Source organism: Cherax quadricarinatus, chromosome 66, assembly GCF_038502225.1.
Source record: "Cherax quadricarinatus isolate ZL_2023a chromosome 66, ASM3850222v1, whole genome shotgun sequence".
NCBI classification, from domain to species: Eukaryota; Metazoa; Arthropoda; class Malacostraca; order Decapoda; family Parastacidae; genus Cherax; species Cherax quadricarinatus.
The window spans coordinates 22,191,314-22,198,866 of NC_091357.1; the positions used below are offsets into that span (position 1 = coordinate 22,191,314).

The 7,553-nt window shown below is 42.3% G+C and overlaps 1 protein-coding gene across 9 annotated transcripts in view; it reads right to left on the reverse strand.

Moving 5' to 3' along the window:
• Window positions 1–6,804, reverse strand: part of Axn (protein axin) — a 68,304-nt gene extending 61,500 nt beyond the window's left edge. For 4 of the 9 annotated variants that reach the window (XM_053798945.2, XM_053798944.2, XM_053798935.2 and 1 more), the window contains exons 1-2: window positions 6,677–6,804; window positions 870–984 (exon numbers count right to left, since the gene is read on the reverse strand). The gene's annotated coding sequence lies outside the window, so the exon portion shown is untranslated. The other 5 variants (XM_053798940.2, XM_053798936.2, XM_053798941.2 and 2 more) reach the window with 5 other exon arrangements.
• Between the last annotated feature and the right edge of the window lie 749 nt (window positions 6,805–7,553).

Here is a 7,553-nt window from a genome sequence, read left to right on the forward strand (position 1 = left end):
AGATTGCAATAGATATACAAGACATTTATGTTCAGCGTGTATAAAATTTACATCAGATTTAAGTTTTTTTTTATATCGGTATTTTTGAAGTAGTCTGCAGATTGGTAACTTTTTGCATCTTCTTGTAAAGAGCTCCACATTTTTCAGCCTTCAAAGACATACTTGTTTCTTATATTGAGTCTATGTATTCTGCTACAGCTCACCAAGAAAAGTTTCAGCACTAGATTAATATGGTATGCATATTCAGTATCCTATATACAGTAGTCTCCCCATATCTGCAGGTGATGTGTTCCAAGACCTACTGAGAATACCCGAAACCACAGATAGTAACAAATCCTACATATAATTCGTTTTTTGTTTACATACCTATGATAAAGTTTAATTGATAAATAACACACAGTAAGTGGAGAATTAGCACTTTATGGCTTCTCTTAAGCTTTGAAGAACTGTCACCATCACTACTTTTGTACTTCGGGGGTCATCTGTGTGGTACTGACAACCTAAAACAGGAAACCAGAGGAAATTGGACCACTACCTCCTGCAAGCAACAGATCGACCAAGCTGCAATTGCTACGAGAATCTGGCTGACCAAACAGTCAACAAGGAAGCCAGGATCAGCTCAAGCCAGGCTGTGAAGGTAGAAAAACCCTTGAAATGGTCAGAGATATGTTACAGGTGTCATCATCACTAGAAATACTCACTATTCCAACCTCAGGTCTCAGGGACCACCATCACTATACCAAGCAATACAAATGCACTGCAATAGGCTTAAGGACAATTTCAGCACACTTGATGACTAATGGTGTAGTAACATCTACAACAATCACACAATAAAAGAAGAAATGCAACAAGCAAGCATTTTTCCATACCTTGTTAACGAGGTCCCAGTCTCTGATTGTTCCTGATACGCCAGTCTTGGGGCATGCACACATTTATCAATGTTTTGCTAACCAGGATGCTTTGATGTCAGTTGTCGTGGCTATTCTGTGTGATGAAGTCTGTATTAATTTATACATTACTTGGACAAAAGCATTTAGCATGACTTATGACAATAACAGTATCCAGTATACTGTGTAAAATAAAAAAAAATTAGTATTATTTACCCTGTGGCCAATGCTAGGCAGGTCCTACTCTCACCCAACCACTCCCATTTGTGTATGTGTCCAATCTATTTTTAAAGCTACAGTACCCGAAATTTTCACTTCTGTGATGCTACTTGGTAGTGTGTTCAATTCATCCACAACTTAAAAAAACAATGTTCATCACACAGAAAAACTCCAGAGCTACAAAATGGATTCCAGAGATAAAAACAAAAAATAAGAATCCAGATTAAACTATGTACTGGGAATGCTCAAAACTCCTGAATACATGTAGTATATGTACTCTCTGGAGCAGAAGACAAAGTGATACAGGAGGGTTCCACTGTACAGTGTTTTGCTAATGCAGCATTTTTCAATCATACCCATTATTTACTCACCTTAAAATATTTTCACTTTTAGCTTATGGTAAGTAATGCATGTACTGCATATGCAATTTTTAAGACCTAGCTCTATTGGTCACTTAATATATGATAGTGTAAACACATTATCAGGCTTTTATCTGCATCTGAAAGTTCAAAAAGACTATGGTTCACTTCACAGCAGTAGCCCAGAACCTAACCTGCTGTGTAAGCAGGGCCCTCCTGCACACAACAATATATACATACACAAAAGATATTTGAGACCCCTGGTCTCAAACCTACTTAGTGCATATATACAATAACATACTGGAGTGAACAACATGAGAGAAAATTTAAATTAAACAGTGAAAAGCTGGGGCACCACTGGAACAATAACAGACACCTTATCAGCATTCATGGGCCTAGACTATTCAACATTCTACCAGAAAATATCAGAAACTGACAGAATCAGTGTAAAGTCTTCAAGAGGAAACTCAGCCAGTTTCTCCAAGTGCCAGAGCAACCAGGCTATGATGGATATATAGGCAAGCAGGCTGCCAACAGCAACAGTCTGGCTGACTATGCAAGCACCAAGCAAGCCTGGCCCATTGTCTGGCTGCAAGATTAAGAATTCTCTCAAAACTGGTCATAGGTATACCATAGTGCTGGTTGACAGGAAGAGATGAGACAACAGCATACAAGAAGGCCCCACTTATACAGCAGGTTAAGTTCCTGGCTACTGCTGTAAAGTAAAAATTACTGTAAAGTGAAACACAGCCTTTTTCACTTTCAAATGCATATAAAAGTATGATAACATGTTTACAGTATCATATAATAAGTGAGCAATAAAATTAGACCTTGAAAATGCATACAGTACACGCATTACTTACCTTAACATATTTTCGTCCTTTGCTTATAGCGAGTGATGAATATATTTATTGAAAATTAGACACACACATGCAACATCTGGGTACCTTTAATGCAGACATTTCGCCATCCAGTGGCTTTATCAATACAAATTCTAGGACATAATTTGAAGACAGCAGAATATGTATTAGTAAAGCCAATGGATGGCGAAACGTCTACATTAAAGATACCCAGATGTTACATATGTGTCTAATTTTCATCTTGTCGGTATTGTATACCATTTTTGTACAATATATTTATTGTAGGAAGTCTGAATAAATGAAGAATGGGCATAATTGAAAACCACTGTGTTAGCAAAACGCTGTATTGGACTGAAGAAGCCACTAGTTGGCAAAACATTTCCTCAGAAAGATTCCTGAATGTTGCACTTGCCACTTAGCTATAAGGTTATAGCTAAGAGGATATGAAAGAATTGATCGATATTTATTAGCAGCCTCAACGAGGAAAAAAAAAAAAAAAAAAAAAAGAGGCCACAAATATTTATAAACTAAGAAAAAATAGAGCTGAACAGATACTGGGATTTTTTTCTTTACTGAGTGATAGAGGAATAGAATAAACTGAAAGGCTGTAAGTGCAACATCACTGGAAATTTAAAAAAAAAATATACCATAATGAACACACTAATGAATATGGGACACAAGGTGTATAGTATTGCTCCTATAGCTACAAATAGGTAATTACCACTGCCACCACCACCAACACAATAGTACCATCACCAGAAAAATTCCAACACACGACTCCTACCATCACCACAATAACACCAACACACCACTAATATTAACACCTGGCCCATGGTCAGGCTCAGAGAGTAGATTAACTATCGAAACTCTTCAAAGGTATATCAAAGGTATATACCATAAAAACACCAACACACCACTCCTACCATCACCACAATAACACCAACACACAACTAATACTAACACCACAAAAAAACCAACACTACCACCATCAACACAAAATTTACATCATATTAAAATTGATATTATTTCTAACTACTGAACACACTAAAATGACTCACGAAATTGCAATGACTCTCTGATCGCAGATTCTATCCCCGCCCGTGGTATGGTTTGAACACATCAAAGTTATGTCTCCACTTCTATCTCCAGAATGTCACCTTTGTATCTGACTTAAGAAGCATGCTGTGCAAGTGTCTTATTCAGAAATAAAAATTCTCAAGTACCTCACATGTGTCTTATTCAACAACACTGGTAGATGCTCATGGCTCAGTTGGCAGCATCCTCTGTTCACACACCAAGCGACCAGGGACTGACCCCTGGCATGAGTGAAATAGTGGGCGCTTTTCTTACGCCTGGTGTGTGTTCACTTAGCAGTAAGTAGGTACCAGGATGTTAGTCAACTCCTGGGGGTTGCATCCTGCAGGAATAAATTAAAAGAGCCCAATGGAAACAAGACCGATAGTTCTCAATGACGCACGGACTTAATAAAATCTGTGGCCAAATCTCTTGGTTTAAAATTAAAACAAAACCTAATCTTAATTATCTTAACACCACCACTGGTAGACATGTGATTCAACATCATTACTGAAGAATGAGACACTTGTGCAACATTCAGGAATCTTTCTGAGGAAATGTTCTGCCAACTAGTGGCTTCTTCAGTCCAATACAAAGAAGAATGGTGGAAGACTAGGCGTTTGAGGTAATCAGTCCCTCAGCCTAGTGTGTGTGTGTGTTCTGTCCATCAAGACTGATGGACAGAACACACCTGGTGAAATATTTCCTCAATAAAGATTCCCAAATGTTGCACAAGTCTCATACTTCAACTTGTCGGTTCCCTAAAACATTTACATGACCTTCTGTATGCGCCCCTTGCCAATGTAGCAAATCCTGGCTCATTCAACACAACAATCAACGAACTGTTCCATCTTAATAACATGCCGACTTTCAACTTTCCTGACTCACCATCACAAGACTTTTTCAAGATAATCCCAAACATTGTTAGCTTTACATCAACCCCAGGCTCAACTCCTGACTCTGCCCAAGAACCCACTCCAGTACCATCCCCACTGACCACCGCCATCTCTCAATACCCAAAAACAACCAAGCAAGCTGCAAATAATCTAGATTCCCAGCCTCCTCTGGAGTTTACCGTACATCAATGAGACCAGATCAGAGATCAACCAGGCTGTTGCTGCTGGCTGCACGCAAACCAACATAGCCCGGCTCTGAAGGTGCTTGAGTGCCAGCTTGAAGACTGGCATACTATGAAGAATCCTCTGACAGCGAAGAAGAAAACAGTGAAGACACTCGATGCATCAACCATATCTACCACGAGGGCCTTTTCCTCTACACCACCTCCGCCCTCAACAACGAAGTGTATACAAATGAACTATATTCTTATCTGAAAGATGGAGTAATGGAGTACACATGCAGATCATCTTGCCAACTCACTTTTGAAGATGTACTGATGTCAGCATAGTTGCTGATCCCTGTGTTGTTTAGCATATCAGTATCATCCATGTGCTTTAGATAGGAGATCCCTAGGCCTGTGACTGTTTGTGTGACGTCACACAAACAGTCACAGGCCTAGGGATCTCCTATCTAAAGCACATGGATGATACTGATATGCTATACAACACAGGGATCAGCAACTATGCTGACACTGACTGGACTCATGCCTTACCATGATAACCACATTCACCCAGTCAAACTATACCGCCTGTCCAAGGAGAACTTCAAAAGACTAAAGAATGGCACATCTGACGAATTCTAGCCAATCTCAAGATGCACCTTCCCAAGAATTTACTCAACACCATGCAACCTGATTCTCCCGACACCTGACGCCCAGGCAGTCATGATCCACTTCTTAGTCACATGCCAGCCAGCCAGCAAGCACTGTCTCCACCCTTCTCTCTCCATGCTGCCCTCTCTACACTGCCCCACAGTGCCATGCAGCTGGGTATAGCCCTGCCCCTTTCATCTACAATTCAAGACCTTCCTCTCCAGCACTAGTCTTCCCTTATCCTCACTTCCCTCACCCACATGTTGGGTTTTACCTGTGAGTCATATGTTACGTTATACATGAACATCATTACTACCACCAGTACACGAACACTAACAGAGCACCAATAGCATTGTCACTTATACCAAGACACCACCAACACTGCTCTACCAACATCACCACCAACACTGCTTCACTAACATCACCACCAACACTGCTCCACCAACATCACCACCAACACTGCTCCACCAACATCACCACCAACACTACTCCACCAACATCACCACCAACACTACTCCACCAACATCACCACCAACACTGCTCCACCATCACCACCAACACTACTCCATCATCATCACCACCAACACTGCTCCACCACCTTCACCACCAACACTGCTCCACCACCTTCACCACCAACACTGTTCCACCACCACCACAAACACTGCTCCACCAACACCAACACTGCTCTACCACCTTCACCACCAACACTGCTCCACCACCAACACACCACTATCTCTACTCCAGCAACATTACCACCAACACACCAACCAACACACCACCAACACTGCTCCACCAACAAAGCTCCACCAACAACGCTCCACCAACAAAGCTCCACCAACACAGCTCCACCAACAAGGCTCCACCAACACTGCTCCACCAACAACACTCAACACTGCTCCACCAACACTGCTCCACCAACACTGCTCCACCAGCAACACTGCTCCACCAACAACACTGCTCCACCAGCAACACTGCTCCACCAACACTGCTCCACCAGCAACACTGCTCCACCAGCAACACTGCTCCACCAACACTGCTCCACCAGCAACACTGCTCCACCAGCAACACTGCTCCACCAACAACACTGCTCCACCAACAACACTGCTCCACCAACACTGCTCCACCAACACTGCTCCACCAGCAACACTGCTCCACCAACACTGCTCCACCAACACTGCTCCACCAACACTGCACCACCAACAACACTGCTCCACCAACACTGCTCCACCAGCAACACTGCTCCACCAGCAACACTGCTCCACCAACAATCTCGTCATCCATCTCTCCCAAATAAACGTGTGTAAGATTTATATGTCCCTTTTGATTCCCATCATGCAACGTCACGCCAATACCAGCGTCACAGTTACCTGATGTGTGACGCAACGGAGGCGAAGGAGAAGCGAAGGAGTAATGAGGGAGATGAAAATAAGGAGAGAAGATAGATTGAGGGAGAGGCCACCAGCCCAGCTGAGAACCATTGTAAACAAACACATTACAAACTCATCAGGGCTGCTTTATACCACCTCTCCCCCACTTATCTTACTTGCTACCTACGCCTACCACACCTACACGTATTTTCCCGTCTTTGCTTCCCGGTCAACGGGCTTTATTTAGATTTCCAGGCACAAAACAGCATAAAAGTGGGTCCGTCCACTCGCTGCTCACCCAACTCGCACTTCAACAACTACTGCTTATACATCTTTCATAATCCCGTTATGTATAAATATTTTCCTAAATAAAATTTGTTTCGCCAAGACTAGATTCTCATCCAACTCTTATTATGATAATATTTTTGAGGTTATTTTTATTTTTAAGGCAGACTTGCAGGGTTGAAATAAATGGATATATGATATATTTTTTGAAAGTACTTTGCCTTAGTTATGATTGCGAACATTCCGAGGTTGTGGCTGCAGCCGCCAGGTGGCTCCCAACACCCGCCAAATTTCAAACTTATACATTACTTCTCTATATATCTTACTCCACTCTCAACCTACATACACTCTGTGGCACTCTCAACCTCCATACACTCTGTTACACTCTCAGCCTCTATACACTCTGTGGCACTCTCAACCTACATACACTCTGCGATACTCTCAGTCTCCATACACTCTGTGGTACTCTCAGCCTCTATACACTCTGTGACACTCTCAATCTCCATATACTGTGGCACTCTCAACCTACATACACTCTGTGACACTCTCAATCTCCATATACTGTGGCACTCTCAACCTACATACACTCTGTGACACTCTCAACCTCCATACATTGTGGCACTCTCAACCTCCATACACTCTGTGACACTCTCACCCTCCATACACTCTGTGACATTCTCAACTTCCATACACTGTGGCACTCTCAACCTCCATACACTCTGTAGCACTCTCAGCCTCCATACACTCTGTGACACTCTCAGCCTCCATACACCGTGGCACTCTCAACCTCCATA